General features: G+C 40.7%; 1 pseudogene; it reads left to right on the forward strand.

Moving 5' to 3' along the window:
- The first annotated feature begins 430 nt into the window (after nt 1-430).
- On the forward strand, nt 431-851 carry LOC109239447 (annotated as a pseudogene).
- Nucleotides 852-20550: the final 19699 nt, after the last annotated feature.

Consider the following 20550-nt stretch of genomic DNA (forward strand, 5'->3'; position numbering starts at 1 on the left):
GTGACCTTGGCTTTACCAGATTTGCCCCGTTTGGAGTGGCGAGGGACCCCAGGTCATGCCACTCGCAGTGTTATCTCATATGTGAAGGCTCGACGCATGGTCAAGAAGGGGTGTTTAGCTTATCTGGCGTATGTTCGTGATTCCAGCGTAGAGGTCCCTTCTATCGATTCTGTTCCTATGTTTGGGAGTTCCCCGAGGTTTTCCCTTCACACCTGCCGGGTATGCTGCCCGACAGGGATATCGATTTTTGTATTGATCTGGCTCCGGGCACGCAGCCCATTTCTATCGCTCCGTATCGCATGGCCCCGCCGGAGTTGAAGGAGTTAAAGGATCAGTTGCAGATTTGCTTGAGAAGGGTTTTATCGGGCCTAGTGTTTCTCCTTGGGGTGCGCCGGTGTTATTTGTGAAGAAAAAGGATGGTTCGATGAGGATGTGCATTGATTACCGGCAATTGAACAAAGTGACGATAAAGAACAAGTATCCACTGCCGAGGATTGATGATTTGTTTGACCAGCTTCAGGGTGCAAAGGTGTTTTCAAAGATAGACTTGAGATCTGGCTACCATCAGATGAGGATTAGGGCATCTGATGTCCCTAAGACAGCATTCCGCACTCGGTATGGGCAATATGAGTTTTTGGTCATGTCATTTGGGTTGACCAATGCCCCAGCAGCATTTATGGAGTTGATGAACCAAGTGTTGAAACCTTACTTGGACATGTTCGTGATAGTCTTTATTGAAGATATTCTGGTGTACTCCCGCAGCCAGGGGAGAGCACGAGCAGCACCTCAGAGTGGTTCTTCAGACTCTGAAGGATAGTCAGTTATATGCTAAGTTCTCGAAGGGTGAGTTCTGGTTGAGTTCGGTTGCATTTCTGGGTCAAGTTGTATCAGCAGAGGGTATTCAGGTGGACCCGAAGAAGATAGAGGCGGTCAAGAACTGGCCTCGACCAGCATCAGCTACAGAGATTCGGAGTTTCTTGGGGTTAGCAGGCTACTATCGTCGGTTCGTGGAGGGGTTTTCATCTATTGCAGCCCCGATGACCAGATTGACCCAGAAGGGTGCCCAGTTTAGATGGTCAGATGAGTGTGAGGCGAGCTTTCAGAAGCTCAAGGCAGCTCTGACTACGGCACCGGTATTGGTTTTGCCCACAGGTTCAGGGCCTTATACAGTCTATTGTGATGCTTCCCGTATTGGGCTTGGTGCAGTATTGATGCAGGATGGCAGAGTCATAGCCTATGCTTCGAGGCAGTTGAAGATCCACGAGAAGAATTATCCGGTTCATAATCTAGAGCTGGCAGCCATTGTTCATGCTCTGAAGATTTGGAGGCATTATCTATATGGCGTGACTTGTGAAGTGTACACTGATCACAAGAGTCTTCAGTACTTGTTCAGGCAAAAGGAGTTGAATTTGAGGCAGAAGAGGTGGTTGGAGTTATTGAAAGATTATGATGTTACCATTTTATATCACCCGGGGAGAGCCAATGTGGTGGTCGATGCATTGAGTAGGAAGTCCGCCAGCATGGGTAGTCTTGCTTATGTTCCGGTCAGCCAGAGGCCGCTTGCTTTGGATATTCAGGCCTTGGCGAATCGATTTGTGAGGTTGGACATTTCTGAGCCTAGCAGAGTGTTAGCTTGCACGGTCGCTCGTTCTTCATTATTGGAGCGTATCCGTGATTGGCAGTTTGATGATCCCCATTTGTGTGTCTTGAGAGACACGGTTCAGCGTGGAGGTGCCACGAAGGTGACCATAGATGATGATGGTGTTTTGAGATTGCAGGGGCGAGTTTGTGTGCCCAATGCCGATGGGATTCGGGAGTTGATCTTAGCGGAGACCCATAGTTCTCGGTATTCCATTCACCCGGGCACCGTGAAGATGTATCAGGACTTGCGACAGCATTATTGGTGGCGTAGGATGAAGAAAGATATTGTTGCATATGTGGCTCGATGTTTGAACTGTCAGCAGGTTAAATATGAGCATCAGAGGCCTGGTGGTTTGTTTCAGAGGATTGAGATTCCCGAGTGGAAATGGGAGAGGATTACCATGGATTTTGTCACTGGACTCCCGATGACTCAGAAGAAGTTTGATGCTATTTGGGTCATTGTTGATAGGCTGACCAAGTCAGCGCATTTCATTCCTGTGGCAGTCTCCTATTCGTCCGAGAGGTTAGCTGAGATTTATATCCGGGAGATCGTCTGCCTTCATGGTGTGCCGGCATCTATCATTTCGGATCGGGGTACGCAGTTTACCTCGTGTTTCTGGGGTGCAGTTCAGCGAGAGTTGGGCACACGGGTTGAGTTGAGCACAGCGTTCCATCCTCAGACGGACGGCCAGTCCGAGAGGACTATTCAGATATTGGAGGATATGCTCCGCGCCTGTGTCATTGATTTTGCAGGCTCGTGGGACCAGTTTTTGCCTTTAGCAGAGTTCGCCTACAACAACAGCTACCAGTCCAGCATTCAGATGGCTCCATATGAGGCGTTGTATGGTAGGAGATGTCGGTCTCCAGTCGGATGGTTTGAGCCGGGAGAGGCTCGGTTATTGGGTACAGATTTAGTTCAGGAGGCCTTGGATAAGGTCAAGATCATTTAGGACATGTTTCGTTCGGCTCAGTCGCGACAAAAGAGTTATGCGGATCGTAAGGTTCGAGATGTAGTTTTCATGATTGGTGAGCGGGTCTTGCTCCGAGTGTCGCCTATGAAGGGCGTGATGAGATTTGGGAAGAAGGGCAAGCTTAGCCCTAGGTTCATTGGTCCATTTGAGATTCTCGATCGTGTGGGAGAGGTGGCTTACAGACTTGCCTTGCCGCCCAGCTTGTCAGCCGTGCATCCAGTGTTTCATGTTTCCATGCTTCGGAGGTATCACGGCGATCCAGCCCACGTGTTAGATTTCAGCACTGTCCAGTTGGACAAGGATCTGTCTTACGAGGAGGAGCCGGTAGCTATTCTAGACCGGCTGGTTCGACAGTTGAGGTCGAAGAGTTTTCCTTCAGTGCGTGTCCAGTGGAAAGGTCATCCTCCTGAGGCATTGACCTGGGAGTCCGAGTCTGATATGCGGAGCCGTTATCCTCATCTATTTCCCGACTCAGGTACTTCTTTCTTTTGTCCGTTCGAGGACGAATGGTTGTTTTAGAGGTGGAGAATGTGACGACCCAAAGGGTCATCAAAGTTTATCTCATTCATAACCCGTGCCTTCCGAGGCCTTGAAAACCTCATTTTTAAGTTCCTCGATTGAGTGCGGCAGTCCGGCGCGCGTAGCCGAAGCATAAGTAATGAATTCTGTGTGAAAAATGATAAATTTTGAATATTAATATGATTAAAGTTGACTTTGGTCAATATTTTGGGTAACGGAACCCGGACCCGTGATTTGACGGTCCCGGAGGGTCCGCAGAAAAATATGGACTCGGGCATATACCCGGAGTCGAATTCTGAGATCTAGAGCCCGAGAAATGAATTTTTCTGTGAAATTATTTTTCTGAAATTAACATGGAAATTTGAAAAGGAAATTTATTAAGAACGTGTGGTATCGGCCCTGATTTTGGTTCCGGCGCCCGGTACACGAGGTCTTATATATGGTTTAAGCGCTTTTTGTGAAATTTGGTTGAAATCGGACGTCATTTGACGTGTTTCGGACCTAAATATCAAAAAGATGAAAGTTATGTAAGTTTTGATGAAAAAGTGATGATTTTGAGGTTGATTCCTTTTTTTGATGTTATTTTGGCGATTTGATCGCACGGTTAAGTTCGTAGGATGTTGTTGAGTTAGTGTGTGTGATTGTTAGGAGCCCCGAGGGCTCCGGGTGTTTCGGAGGTGTTCGGGGTAGTTTTGGACTTAGGAAGATTGCAGAAAATCCGCAACAAGTGCACAGTGATTTTCTCCTTCCGTCGTTCGCACTATGCCTCTCGCGTTCGCGGAAAGCTTCAGCTTCATCCTTCATCGCGTTCGCATCACCCCCCCCCCTCCGCTTCGCGTAGAGTATTTTGACTCAGAAGACTTAGCCTTCATTTTACTCATCGCGTTCGCACTTCTACCTTCGCGTTCGCGTAGTGCATAAGGCTCCCTTCATCGCGTTCGCGTAGGTGTCCCGCGTTCGCATAGGCCAATTCCTGGACCCCCCCCTCAGTCTTCTCCTCTTCGTGTTCGCATCCTGCTCATCGCGAACGCGATGGTCTGTTGAGTAAACCCTTCGCGAACGCAATCCTTTTTCCGCGAACGCGAAGGGTAATTTTGCCCAGTGATTTTAAATACCCAAAACAGAATAGTGACGGGATTTTTCACCCAAAAACACACGAACTCTTCTTCTCCACAGCCCATAGGCGATTTCTAGAGCTCTTCTTCACCAAAGCTTCTTGGGTAAGTATCATTTAACTTGTTTCCTTCATTTTCCTTCATCATTTATCAAATTCTTAGGCTCAAATCATGTGATTTAGGGTAGAAATTGGTTAGAACTAGGGCTTTTCAATTTTCCTTGATTTAGACCTCGTTTTGGGGTCGAATTTGAAAACAAATTGTATATTCGGGCTGGTGGGGGAATGGGTGATATGAATTTGGTTTGAACCTCGTGTTTTGACCAAGCGGGCCCGGGGTCGATTTTGGAATTTTTGGAAGAAAGGTTGGGAATTCATATTTAGGCATCGGGTTTAGTTTGTTTAGCTATTATTAATATTGTAAAGTCATTATTTCATAGATTTGACTGAGTTGGAGCCGAATTCGAGGGGTAAAGCTACACTAGAGGCTTGAGTCGATTTTTGGAGCATTTGAGGTAAGTGTTTGGTCTAACTTTGGCTTGAGGGAATAGGAGTAGGGTCTTATTTGCTATTTTCTATTTGTCGAGTACGGTGTATAGGCATGGTGACGGGTATCTATACGCTGGTGTCTAGCATGACCGTGTGTCCTTATATTGAGATTATCCTGAATCGTAGTGATTTCTTCCATGCTTGTTCGATGATTTCTATATACTGTAAAGAGCATGAGACGGAGATTTTGAAATGACTCTTGGAGCGATGGCTCGAATGTTAAAGTGAATTTCAGTGAAAAGTGTAAGAAAGTGAAAGAGATAGTGATTACTCCCTTGCCGAGACGTGTTATTGGTTTTGTTGATTTTCTCCCTTGCTGGGATTTAGTTGCGTTGTTATATTCCCCTTGTCGGGGTTGCTGTCACCAGTTGTTACTTCCCCCCCCCCCTACCTCTTACTTGTGATTGTTGATTGGGTGAGGTTTGGTTATTTATATAATTGTGGATCGGGTTGCACGCCACAACAACACTATGTAATTGTGGATCGGGTTGCAAGCTGCAACAACACTATGTAATTGTGGATCGGGTTGCACGCCGCAATAACACTATATAATTGAGGATCGGGTTGCACGCCGCAACAATACTATATATTTGTGGTTCGGGTTGCACGCCGCAACAGTATTGTATGTGATCGGATCGGGTTGCGCGCCGCAACAAAACTATAGCTTAATTGTGTTTATTCCGGATTAAAGTTTCTGTTGGCTGTTCTATCCTTTAAGTTTAGACTTCCTGTTTTTAACTGTTGCCTCCCCATAGCATGTTTCCCCCTCCTTTTACTGTTTATTTCCTGTTTATTTTCCGCAATATATTTCATAACTGCACAGGTTTATCTGGTAGTCTGGTCTAGCCTCGTCACTACTTCGCCGGGGTTAGGCTAGGCACTTACCAGCACATGGGGTCGGTTGTGCTGATGCTACACTCTGTGCATCTTTTTGCACAGATCCAGGAGCAGCTTTTGGACCTCAGCAGTAGGATTTGATCGGGAGCTGACTTCAGTCCAGGGACTTTCGAGGTATCCTAGCTGACGTTCGCAGGCCGGAGTCCCTTCTATGTTATTAGTTTGTTTTCCTTGTACCGAGACAAACATTGATGTACTTCTATTCAGACTTGTTTTAGCACTCTTTAGTAGTTCGTGAGTTAGCGACACCAGTCTTGGGTAAAGAAATGTTAAACTTCCGCATTTTTGGTTTTCAGTTATCTATGCTTTTAAGACTTCCGCTTTTACTTAAATGACTCGTTTTGTTTATATTGTTGAGGTGTTACTAGAGAATGTTTTGAATGCTTGGCTTGCCTAGCTCCGATAGTAGGCGCCATCACGACTCCCGATGGTGGGAAATCCGGGTCGTGACATCTCCACATTGGAATAAAACTATATCTTGCTAGCATATTGTTATACTCATGGTTATAGCCAGATATATTAGTGTACCAATTGCACTAGACACAAAAATAAATCATGTACGCCATGATCGCTCTAATCTACATAAGGATCTGTCGAAGATTTATTTAATAAATTTCTTGGGAACCTTAATATTTTTCAGAACAATTTAAATCATTCAAGGATATTCATTATATGCATATCAAATGTATTGTCAGACCAAAATCTGAAATGACTCCATTCCCCACAAGAGAACATGTCTCCTAATACCAGGATATTTACGAAAATTTTGTGCCACAAGTCGTCTTTATGTTTATCGACTTGATTTTTCATTTCACTTTCAGGTGTGGGGACTATTCGTCCAACTTCACATTTTTCAGATGAAGTAAATTTTCATTGTATATTTTTCATTTGGCCAATCATTTATCTGTCCAAATTTCATGACAGATTTGAGCTCAAGATCCTCGTCAATATTAATAATATTGAGCGCTACATTATATCAATAATATCGTCAATGATCATTTACATCGGTTCCATCATCACACAATAAAGACATAACTTATCGAGATCTCATTATTTTCAGGTACCTGATCCTCTTCCATGAGGTCTTATAAAGTGTTATGTCATGGTGCTCTTATAAAGCACTTGCCTCCTTATTATGACCATCTTGAACATTTGCTCCCTCCTTTTTCAAGGAGTTTTATCTTTGGAACCGATTTGTCTATTACGCTTCATGCGTGCCATAAACTCTGTCTATCATGGACGTTATTCTATTTGGAGCATTAGCAGCTGGAATATGACATTTAGCTTTAGGTCAGCAAATGTGCATGAAAATATTTTGGAAATGAATTATCACTTGAACTTCAAGTTCACATTTTCTTGTACGAGGATCTAGATGTATTCATAAGAATTCATTTCACATATCACTTTTTTCAGCTGCTCATTTTCTCCCCCTAATATCGGGATCACCAACACATTTTCCAACTTTCTTTGGGAACTCATCTTTGTGCATTGTGGTAGCATAATTAAATCATATTGCACAATCATATTTCTAGATGAAAATTATTTGGTTCCTGACCCTGAACCAATTATGATAGGGAGAATTTATCATAACTTGTTGGCTAGTGCATACAAGTGCTGCTGTATATTAAATAATACACCTCATACCAAATTTTTATTTGGGAGTTATATTCTCATAACCAACGATTTAGATATAATTGGAGGCATACAATTTCTGCTAAACCAACTTGATTTAAACCAGCATTATCAAAATAAATTATCATAATTTATATTCTGGAACTGTGCTCTAATAATTTGAGCAAACAACCTTGCAAAAACCAAAGTGCAAGTTGATAACAAACGCACACGTGACCATACAATAGATGCATCTATTAAAATCATATAATAGTAAACGGTCCATATGGCAGGTGATTGGGCCCATACATATATATCACCTTTTATTCGTTCCATATATCAAAGGATTCAATCCCAACCTTAACTGGTATATCATGAGAAAAAAACATCACAAGAGAATTCTTAAAGAATCTTCTATTTCTTTAATATATGCCAATGTGAATTCTCAATCAATTTTCACATCATAATTGAACCGGGATGGTCAACTGGTCATGCCAACTAATATTTGTTTCAATAAACCTCTAGTTTACTTATGGCATGTGATTCTATCATCATGCTTATACATCTGTAGTACAAATAGAAGAAAACTCGGGTAACCTTTCATATTTACCCGGTATGAATATAGTAATATGAAGATATTCAATCTTCAATCTTCCTTTCATTTATAGTCTCAATATGCCAACCAATTTGGCTAATACATTTGAAACTCAAAAAGTTTCTTTTGAGACTTACTACAATATCAATGTCATGAACAGTTTTATTCATCCGGGTAGTAACAAATTAGCTCTTCCGGAGCTCGTAATTAATTTTGTACTATAAGATCTTTTATCACACCATCCATATGGTGAATGTCTCCTTCACGGAGAAAATCATATCATAATAATTGTCATGGTCAAAATCATCATAAGCAAAATCATTTCTTGCTTTACTTTTTCCTTTAATAACTTTTTATAAGGCATGTCAAATTATTTTTGGCGTACCACATGTACGCGACCAATGACATATTCATGTAATCACACAGTAATATTTATTATCTTTCTTTCTCTCAAACCTCCCTTAGAGGTGAGTTGTGGTGTGTATCCAATCATGCATTGCACGTCTTTATTCATTACTTTTATCACATATTGCCACATTCACCTTCAGGAATGGGTCTGCATTCTCAGTGCTTATCATACATCACATCCTCTTCAAGGAATGGATCATAATCAGCGACATGCTTTATTATTTTTCCATACCAATTTGGTGGTAAACATTGCCTTCACATTTTGAAGGACTATTTTGAAAACCCTTCTTGTTCTTATTTTTATAATTACCATAATGATGACTATTATTATTTTGATCAATGGCACGCCCATGTTCATTGGTCAACCACTTGTCTTCATTTACTTATTATGCATTGCTACCACATTCACTTTAAGAATGGTGCAAATCAAGTGGGACAAGATTCATGCTTTTCCATGAAAAATATATTATTTTTCTTTAGTCATCATTATATCATCAATATGGTGCATTGGGACTCAAACCCAATGCCTTACCCATATAAAGGCATGTTAGGCCATAATGAGTTAGGACTCAAATCTAACTCTTATCATCATAGAGCACCAGGACTCAAACCCGATGTTTACCCTTATACAATGGCATAATAAGTCTAAGTGGACTCACCCTTGAGCCTTTCATGATATACTACTTTATAATAATTAGTTATTTTTGCCCGAACTTTAATGAAAGTTCACATTGATCTTTTTCACGAACAACCACATGATCAAACATAAAGGGAATAAAACTACTTAGTTATACAAAATTTATTTTGACCACAACGTAAATTTAAATTCATATTTTTTAAGATAAATTAGAAACCTCCTCAATAGTTAACAGTTCCATAATCTTGGCTTGAAAACTGTCGGAGCAGTACATATAGGAGATGATGTCAAGGCATCGTAATACGCTCTTGTTTCTCAATCTAAAGCAGGTACTCCATATGTATACATCTGCACAAATGAAACTAAATTGTTAAGTAACACAAATTAAACCAAGTCTTAGATATTAACGTAAGTTAATTGCAGAATTCATGGCAACTGAAAAATGATACTCCCTGTATAACAGAAGCAAACACAACATTGATATGGTAACGAAATGCCCAGATTTTCACAAGCTCAACCAAATTGATTCAAGGTTGTAGCTCCCATGAAAGGCTTTCATCTCTTATAGAAAATATAAGAAGAATTAATATAGCAATTCGTGCTGATAACGTGTTACGAAACTTAGCTCAAAGTAATAATATAAAACAAGAAAATAGACAAGAATGTAGGGAGCAAGAGAGAAGAGATTCTATTTCTTCCATGTATTCAAGTGTATACAATGTGATGTCCAAACCCTTTATTTATAGGATGACATTGAGGTATACAAAGGGGTATCATAAACATGGTATTAACTATTGAGATCATGGGGAAGTATGGAGGTGTGGGAGTTACAACTATAATGATGAGAAGTAGTGCGAGTTATCTACTTAATGGAGAAGAGTAGTGGGAATAACTTCTTTAGGAGTTATAGACTTTCATACAAAATAATATTTCATAACAAAAAGTTATTATATATATATATATATATATATATATATATGNTAATTACGTATCTTTATTTTTATTGTATAATATACAGTANNNNATATATATATATATATATATATATATATATATATATATATATGTAAATTCGTATCTTTATTTTATTGATAATATCAGTGGTGATTACTTGTTACTATATTGCAAATTAAGTGCAAGAAAATAACAAAAATCCTAGAGCATATGATTAACTTTTAATCGATAAATTGCTTGTATGTCCAAAATATAAAATAAAAACTATCTAGTTGTGAAAAATTTGGAGGAAAAAATCCAATAATCGCATTAAAATTAATATAAATATGACTCAACGAGTTGTAACTTAAATTTTATAATCACGTAAATTATTTATAGTGCTCAAGATATAGGGATAAACACTAATTTAATTGAAGCAATAGCTAATTCCTAAACCTTTGTCGTTTACCATGGAGCTTTGGGGAAATAAAGTTCAATCGGAGTCAAGCAAATTAGGAAAACAAACATAAATAGAAAAGGAAAAAAAAGGCTCGGAAAAGAAAGAGAAAAAAAAAACGAGGAATGGAATTATTTTGAGAAAGCTCAATTGTGGATCTGATGAAGTAATGAAGATAGAGAATTCAGAAAAGAAAGGGAAAAAAGATTTTTTTTTTCAAAAGTAGAATGCTAAAAGAAAAAGAAAATTGAGAAAAAAATTAGTAAATTCGCAGAAAGCTCTATGAAATAAGCAGTAAGGCACCTAGCATCGGAGAGAAAAAGAAAAGGGTCCCACTGTCTGTTTTTCACCATAGGTTCACACTTCAATATAGAACCAGCATTTCAAAAAAATTGTACAAAAGATCCACTCTTAAAGCCAAAGAGGATGGGTGCACGTGCACCATAGGCTCTAAGGTGGATCCGCCTCTGGATTTGAAAAGTTAGGTGCTAATCTGTTAGTGGGACTAAAGTGTAACTTAAAGAAACTAACGGGCGTACTAAAGTAGTAACTACTTAGTATATATTAGATTAAGTCGATTATCGCTGTGTATTAACAGAAAACGAGATTCTTCTTCTTCTTCTTCTTCTTCTTCTTCTTCTTCTATACTAACAATACGTTAGTATTAACAGAAAACGAGATTCTTCTTCTTCTTCTTCTTCTTCTTCTTCTTCTTCTTCTTCTTCTTCTTCTTCTTCTTCTTCTTCTTCTTCTTCTTCTATACTAACAATACGTTAGTATTAACAGAAAACGAGATTAATATACTAACAATACGTTTATTCATTATAAAAATTGATGCTAATGCAATAAGAACAATAAGGAAGATTAATATGTAATATTTTGTAGTCAACAGAGCAACATTTTCTACAGCTATATAGGGCATCACATCGGAACAAGTCAAGTTTATAGTAAATTTGTGTCATTTAAATTCCAGTAATTACCTCAAATAACGGGAAGAATTCATTTTCACCATAATTTATTTTTAAAAAAGAAGATATTGCAATACACGGTCTATCACTATATTTGCACTATAATCACAAAAGTAAAAACAGAAATTAACAACGATAGCAATAACAACAATAACAACAACAACAACAACAACAACAACAACAACAACACTAATAATAATAATAATAATAATAATAATAATAATAATAATAATAATAATAATAATAATAATAATAATAATAATAATAATAATAATAAATAACGACAATAGAAAGGAAAATACAAAAAGGGGAGCAAGAAGAGCATGGATAATTCCTTTAGCACTTCGTTCGGTGGTTGAGACCTTGAGTAGCTTCACATTATGCATTATGACTTGCGTATGTGGTTGGTTTCGATTTACGAGAGGTTCTGTCATGACCCAACTCCCACCGGAACCATGGCTGGCGCCTAACGCTACTTGCTAGGCAAGCCAACAGTTTCACAATAACAACGACTTCAATAATCAGAATTTAATAAATTCAACAGTGAAAATATCATGAAATAACTGCAAAAACGACAGTAATGCTACTACAACCATCTCACTGATCCGGTGTCGACGAGTACATGAACACTACTAAATATCAAAATACAAGGTCAATCCTCAGTATAACTGTTTGAACAATAAAATAGTAATAATAGAAATAAATGAAAAAGAAATTCAAGGTCTGCGGAAGACATAACAGCTACCTCGTAGTCTCCCAAATGCTGGTACCAACACAACTCTAGCAATCACCACGTCCAGAAGTACCTGGATCTGCACACGAAGTGTAGAGTGTAGTATGAGTACAACCAACTCCATGATTCACCAAGTAACAAAACTAACCTTGGGCTAAAAACAGTGACGAGCTCAGAAGAAACACTTAGAAACCAATATCAATAACCAGTAACAGCTCGGGATATAAAGGAAACAACATAAATAAATAACTCAATGATATCTTGTTCAGCTCATTCACATTTCAGGAATTTAGACATGCTTTCCAAGTATAACAGTTAAAGACCAACAGGGATAAAATATTTCATTTACCAGATAGCATAAGGAAAGTACATCTCTGTGCCTACATGTCAAATATACATTTCAAGTCAATATCGTCGCCGTGAAACTATCAGTATGGCCACACTAGCACACTTACGGTGCCTGGAATAAAAACCCCTCAATATCACACACACAACTACACTCAGCACTATACGGGTGCCTGGCATAAGTGCCCCTCACCAAAGTATGTGTGTGTTTGTGTGTGTATATATATATATATCACTGTGGCTGCGCTAACTGTAAATATCAAACTCCGGAGGGGCGGATCCTGGCCCAAGCGCTAATCAAAGGCCAATATGGCCTGTTGCGGCGTGCAACCCGATCCTAATAATAATCCGTTGAAGTGTGCAACCTGATCAAAATAACAACCATTGCGGCATGCAACCCGATCCAAATATCGATCTGTTGCGTTGTGCAGCTCGATCCAACATAACTCACCACACGGCTCTATGGCCCACATCAATAATAAACCTCTCAAGTCTCATGTCTCATGATTTCATAGAACTCAGCCCAAACAGTATCATATATGGAAAATAACAACAATATATGATTTAACAAACAAATAATATACAAAGACTGATATATGACATGCAAATGAAGAATTATGACTGAGTATATAACTACAGTCAAGGTAAATAGCTCAAAGTAACTATCTCAATCAAATAAGCACATACCCTAGACATGATTTCTAACATGAATCATGGCTCAAATAATCATACACCTAAAGAAAATATGGATATAACAAGGCATGATAGCAAAATAAGTCTCACAATAGTCTATAATCCACTCGGATCATGAATACCCTGTTGCACGCATATGTGTCTGTCACCTAGCACGTGCGTCACCCCCAAAACATCTCAATTATACAGTTCTCAGGGATAATTACCCTCAAATCCAAGATTAGATATGTTGCTTACCTTAAAACGCGCTAATTAATACTCTAAAAATCCCCTCCCACATGAATCAGCCTATGAACGACTCAAGTCTAGTCACAAAGCACTTAATATCATCAAATAATGTCATAGGAAACAACCCCAAACAATAAAGTTTCGATCTTTATCAAAATCAAAAAGTCAATCCAAAAAGTCAACCCTGAACTCACATCCTAGAACACGACAAAATTCCGAACACCCATTTAATACGAGTCCAACCATACCAATTTTCTCCAATTCCGACCTCAAATGGATCTTCAAATTATCAAATTTCATTTAGAAATTTTTTACTAAAATCTCCAATTTTTTCACTTAATTTCATCAATTAAATGCTAAAATCAAGGATGGAATCTTGGAATATAAACACATTCAAGTCAAAAATACTTACCCCAGTCCAAATCGTGAAAATCCCCTCCAAAATCGCCCCAAACCAAGTTCTCTAACTCAAGTGCCATATAGTAACAAAAACCCTCAAAATGATATGTTAAATAGTCTACCTAGGTGTATTCATCGCGATCGCGGGACCTACGTCACAATCGCGAAGCACAATCACACACCACCAAGAAAATGGCCTACGCGACCACGAGACTAAGGTCATGAGCGCGAGACTAAGGTCGCGAACACGGTGTACCACACTTCTGACACTATGTGAACGCGGTCAACCCCTCGCAACCGCGAAGGCTTAAGGCCTGATGCCCCTAGCAGGTGTCCCTTCTACGCGAACTCATCGCCACATACGCGATCGCGATGGCCAATGCCTTCCAAAGCATCGTGAGTGAGATCATCAATCGCGAATGCGAAGAACAATTTGCCTAGCATAAAAAATACTCTACGCGATTGCGACTGCCTTCTTCCGATTACGAAGGAGAAAACCAGACATCATAAATCAGTTATGCCAAAACATGGAGAAATGGTATGAAACCCATCTGAAACATACCCGAGGCCCCCGAGACCTTGTCCAATTACACAAACCAATATCAAAACATAACACGGATTTACTCGAGGGCTCTAATCACCAAAAATAACATCAAAACCACAAATTGCACCTCAATTCAAGCCTAAGAAACTAATCCAACTTTCCGAATTCAAAACTTACTCCGAACATACTTAAATACCTTTGAATGACCTCAAATTTTACATGCAAGTTCCAAATGACACAAAGGACTTACTCAAACACCCGAAACTAAAATCCGAACCCGATATCAACAAATACTCGAAAACCAAAATCCGAATCTGAATCAACAAAGTCAACTCTCGGCCAAACTTTCAACTCTCCAACTTTTGCCAACACAAAATCAATCTACAGACTTCCAAATCCTCATCCGGACATACACCTAAGTTCAAAATCACCATACGAAGCTATTGTAACCATCAAAACTTCATTCTAGAGTTGTTTACACAAAAGTCAAACTCCAGACAACTCTTTCAACTTAAGCTTCCAACCTTGGGACTAAGTGTCCTAATTCACTCCGAAATTTCCCCAAAACCAAATGAACCATCTTGGCAAGTCACGTAACCAAAAATACACATATGTAAAGAATTAAATAGGGGAAACGGGGTTGGAATACTCAAAACAACCGGCCGGGTCGTTACATTCTCCCCCTCTTAAACAAATGTTCGTCCTTGAACGGGTATAGAATCATACCTGGAGTCTCAAAAAGATGAGGACATCTGCTCCGCATCTCTTGCTCGGTCTCCCAAGTAGCCTCCTCGATTGGCTGACCTCTCCAATGAACCTTCATTGATGCTATATTCTTCGACCTCAACTTTCGGACCTGCCGATCCAAAATGGCCACCGGCTCCAAATCATAAGTCAAATCCCCATCTAACTGCACCGTGATGAAGTTCAAAACATGTGACAGATCACCATAATACTCCTGGATCATCAAAACATGAAACACTAGGTGAACTCCCAATAGACTAGGTGGCAAGGCAAGTCTATAGGCCTCCTCTCCAACTCTCTCAAGCACCTCAAAAGGGCCAATATACCTAGGGCTCAACTTTCCCCTCTTCCCGAACCTCATCATACCCTTCATGGCTGAAACTCTGAGTAGAACCTTCTCATCCACCATACATGCAACATCACGAGCCTTCTTGTCAGCATAACTCTTCTACTGTGTTGTACAGAGCCGCCCCTGAATCAATTTCACCTTCTCTAAAGCATCAAGGACCAAATCAGTGCCCAACAACCTAGCCTCCCCAAACTCAAACTAACCAATCGGAGAACGACATCGCCTTTCATATAAGGCATCGCAAGGAGCCATATAGATACTCGACTGATAGATATTGTTGTAAGAAAACTCTGATAATGGATGAAACTGATTCCATGAACCTCAGAAACCAATAACACATGCACGTAACATGTCTTTGAAGATCTGAATAGTGCGCTCGAACTGCCCTTCTGTCTGTGGATGAAATGTCGTACTCAGCTCGACCTGTATGCCCAACTCACCCTACACTACTCTCTAAAAATATGATGTAAACTGAGTTCCTCGATCCGATATAATAGACATGGGCACACCATAAAGGCGAACAATCTCACGAATGTAAATCCGAGCCAGCTGTTCTGAAGAGTAGGTAGTCGTGACTGGAAGAAGTTTGCAGACCCGGTCATTCTATGTACAATAACCCACACTGCATCAAATCTTCTCAAGCTCCGTGGAAGTCCAACTACAAAATTATCGTGATATGCTCCCACTTCCACTCTGCAATATCAAGCCTTTGAAATAAACCACCGGGTCTCCGATGCTCGTACTTTACTTGTTGACAGTTCAAGCACCGAGCTACATACTCAACAATATCCTTATTCATCCTTTGCCACCAATAGTGCTGCCTCAAATCCTGATACATCTTCGCGGCACCTGAATGAATGCTATACCGCAAACTATGTGCCTCCTCAAGTATCAACTCTCGCAATGCATCCATATACAAATCCGACCCTGCATCCTCAATACTCCATCATCACCGATAGTAACCTCCTTAGCATCATCGTGTTGCACTGTGTCCTTCAAGACAAGAAAGTGGGGATCATCATACTGGCGTGCGTTGATGCGCTCAAGAAAAGAAGACCGTGAAATCACGAAAAAAAGAACCCGCCTAGGCTCCGAAATATCCAAATTCAGAAACTAATTGGCCAAAGCCTGAACATTTGATGCTAACGGTCTCTTCCCTACCAGATTATAAGTGAGACTCCCCATTCTCTCAACCTTTCTACTCAAAGCATCGGCCATCACATTGGCCTTTCTCGGGTGATAAAGAATGGTAATATCATAGTCCTTTAGTAGCTCTAACCACTTCTGTTACCTCAAGTTCATATCCTTTTTCTTGAATTAGTGCTGGAGAATCCTGTAATATGTGAACACCTCACAAGACACGGCGTAAAGATAATGCCTCCAAATCTTCAGTGCGTGAACAATGGCTGCCAACTCCAAATCATGTACTAGGTAGTTCTTCTCAATAGGCTTCAACTGAAGTGAAGTATAAGCAATAAATCTACCCTCCTACATCAACACACATCTAATGCCAATCTCTGAAGCATCACAATAAACTGTGTAAGAATCCAATCCCGAAGGCAAAACCAGAATTGGAGCTGTAATCAAGGTAGTCTTGAGCTTCCGAAAGCTCTCCTCACCCTCATCAGACCACCTTAATGGGGCACCCTTCTGCATCAATCAAGTCAATGGGGCTGCTATGGATAAAAATCCCTCCACAAAATGAAGATAATACCTGGCCAACCCAAGGAAACTCTGGATCTCAATATTAGAAGACGACATGGGCCAACACTAAACTGCCTCAATCTTGTTCGAATCTACCTTAATCCTCTCACTGGACACCACGTGCCCAAAAAATGCCATCGAATAAAGCCAAAACTCACACTTGGAGAACTTAGCATATAGCTTCTTCTCCCTCAAAATCTGGAGCACGATCCTCCAATGCTTCTCATGATCCTCCTGGCTGTGTGAATACACCAATATATCATCAATGAAAACTATGATGAGGAATCAAGATAGGGCTGAAATACATTGTTCATCGAGCACATAAAGGCTACTGGGTCATTGGTCTGCCCAAAAGACATCATCAGAAACTCACAGTAACCATAGCGGGTCCTGAAAGCCGTCTTCAGAATATCTGAAGGCCGGATCTTCAACTGATGATACCTCAATCTCAAATTAATCTTCGAGAATACCCTAGCACCCTGAAGCTGATCAAATAAGTCATTAAAATACGGTAGTGGGTACTTTTTCTTGGCTGTAACTTTATTTAACTGCATGTGCTCAATACACATCCTCATAAAGCCATCTTTCTTCTTCACAAATAGGACTGGAGAACCCTAAGGCGAGATACTCGGTCTAATGAAACCCTTATCAGGCAACTCCTAAAGTTGTTCCTTTAACTCTTTCAACTTTGCTAGTGCCATGCGATATGGTGGAATAAAGATGGGTTGAAAGCCCGGTACTAGGTCAATATCAAAATCAATGTCACTAACGGGTGGCATGACCAACAAGTCTGCTTGAAATATATTTGGGAACTCGCTTACTAGAGGAACTGACTCAACGGTAGGAGTATCAGCACTAACATCCCTCACAAAGGCCAAATACACCAGACATCCCTTCTGAATCATTTGTCCTTCAAATATGAAATCACCCTACTAGGAACATGATCTAGGGAGCCTCTCCACTCCAACCTCGGCAACCCCAGCATCGCTAAGGTCACGATCTTAGCATGACAATGAAGGATAGCGTGATATGGCAAAACCAATTCTTGCCCAAAATCACATCAAAATCAACCATGCTAAGTAGTAAAAGATCAACTCTCATCTCATAACCCCTCATGGTCACTACACACGATAAATATACAAGGTCTACCATAATAGAATCACCTACCTGCGTAGATACATGAACAAGGACAACTAAAGAATCACGAGTCATATCCAAATAATGAGCAAAGTATGATGACACATATGAATAAGTGGAACCAGGGTCAAATAATACTGAGGCATCCCGGTGGCACACTGAAACAATACATATGATCACGACGTCGGAAGCAAATACCTCTGGCATAATGGGAAAAGCGTAGCATTGAGCTTGACCACTGCCTCTAGGAAGACCTCGACCCGTATGACCTTTACCCCGAGCTGGCTGAGTGGGTGGTGTAGCAACTGGTGCGGAGTCATAGTCTGACCTCCGGACTGTACAGGACCTCTGATAAGAAGGGGGCAATACCTCCTCACATGTCCCAACTTCCCACACCCATAACAACCCCGACTTAGGCATGAACGTGAGGCCTGAACCGGACCCCATGGACCAAAATAACCACTAGAAGAACCCGGTACTGACGAACCCTGAACTGAGGGAGTACGGTACGAGCTCTGAGTTGGGAGTGCGCTGGAGGATGACTTAATTAGACAAGTGATATATGAATTGTGGCTAACCGAAAAATGATGAGGAACTTGACGATCCATTTGAGTGGGCTTAAAAGGACGACCTCTGCTGCGATGTGATTGGCCTCCAGATGAGGCACTACTAAAACCACCTGAACCGCGGGGTCTCTTGGTCTTCCGCTTGAGCCTACGAACCTTCTCCAAATGCCTAGCAATCTTAACCACCTGGTCAAACCTAGCATCCGTCTTGGCCTCTGTCATACCCCGAACCTGGGGGACGAGACCGGCACCCGATGCCTTACGTATCCTTGCGTACCAACTTGCGGCTAAGGGACTTTGAACATATAATGTCATACTTTCGACATGGGCCACATTGCAAGACAATTTGCAAAGCCAAGTATAAAACTGAATGGAAACTAACGCTGACTAAAAATCAATATAAAGTTGGGCCGTCAAGGCCTTCATAACTACTACAGCTGACAAACCAACAAAATATACATACACGGCCTACACGCCCAACATACTGCACTAATTGACAGGATATGTCTACAAGCCTCTACTGATGAATGTACTGTGATCGAAAAAGGGCCCCGACCTACCCATAACCTATATACATATATACACAATATGTACATACAACTTCTAGACCCGGCAACTCCGAAGGACGTGGAGCTTACCGATAAAGCTGAACTCGGGCAACACCTACTGAGGAGGTCTACCCGTCTGTCTATCTGAACCTGCATGCATGAAATGCAGAGTCCCCAGAAAAAGGGATGCCAGTACAAAATAATGTAGCGAGTATGTAAGGCAATAAAATATCTAAAAGCTAAAACTGAACTGATAATATAATAACGGAAAGTAACTAAGAGTCAAAGATGATCTGGAGATATACTTACCTGCTGATACTGACTCAACTCTCTCAATATAGTAAGTAAAATAAATGTCCGGCCCTATAAGGCTCGGAACATATAACTGCTCTGCCGTAGCAGGCTCGCTCATAGGCGCTCCGCCATACTAGGCTCTGTATCTCAGCCATGTTGGGCTCACTCATAGGCGCTTGGCCACAGTAGGCTCGGTATATAACTTACCATCTGATCAGAGGTTTCCCAATAGGGGCCTGCCCACCGAATATAGCTTGGTGGTGGTGAAAATACTGTAATACTGTATATATATATATATATATATATATATATATATATATATATATATATATATATANCACGAATTAAATCATCACGTGTTTGAAATAGCATAATGCTTATAGTCCCAAAATAACATCATTCCCGAACTTACGTCGATTAACTTACGACAAAACTTTAACGTATGAAAACGCGAGATGTAACAGCCTCTCAAGCCAAACTATAATGTAGACCATAGTTGAGGCCATCAATGAACCTCCTGATCGCTCTCTCTCGGTGGGAACCAACCATACTGCATAACGAGCCAAATCTGCAAATTTCATCTCATACTGAGTTACAGTCATATCTCCCTGGCTTAGCTGCTCAAATTCCTTATGTAGCTCCTCTCTCTGAGTTTGTGTAACAAACTTCTCTAAGAAGAGAGCTGAGAACTCATGCTATGTGAATGGTGCAACATCAACTGGTCCGCCGTCTCATAGGTTTGCACCATTTGTAGGCTGCCCCTCTCAGCTGAAAAGTAGCAAAGGAAACTCCACTAGTGTCCATAATACCCGCTTTGTGAAGAATCTGATGACACCGATCCAAAAAACCATGAGCATCCTATGACTCTCTCCACTGAACTTGGGAGGTTCAAGTCTCTTAAACCGCTCCAACCTCTTCTACTCTTCGTCGGACATAGGTAGACCAACTTCGGCCCGAGCAACGATT

The sequence above is a fragment of the Nicotiana attenuata genome, unplaced genomic scaffold (assembly GCF_001879085.1).
Source record: "Nicotiana attenuata strain UT unplaced genomic scaffold, NIATTr2, whole genome shotgun sequence".
In the NCBI taxonomy this organism is placed as follows: domain Eukaryota; kingdom Viridiplantae; phylum Streptophyta; class Magnoliopsida; order Solanales; family Solanaceae; genus Nicotiana; species Nicotiana attenuata.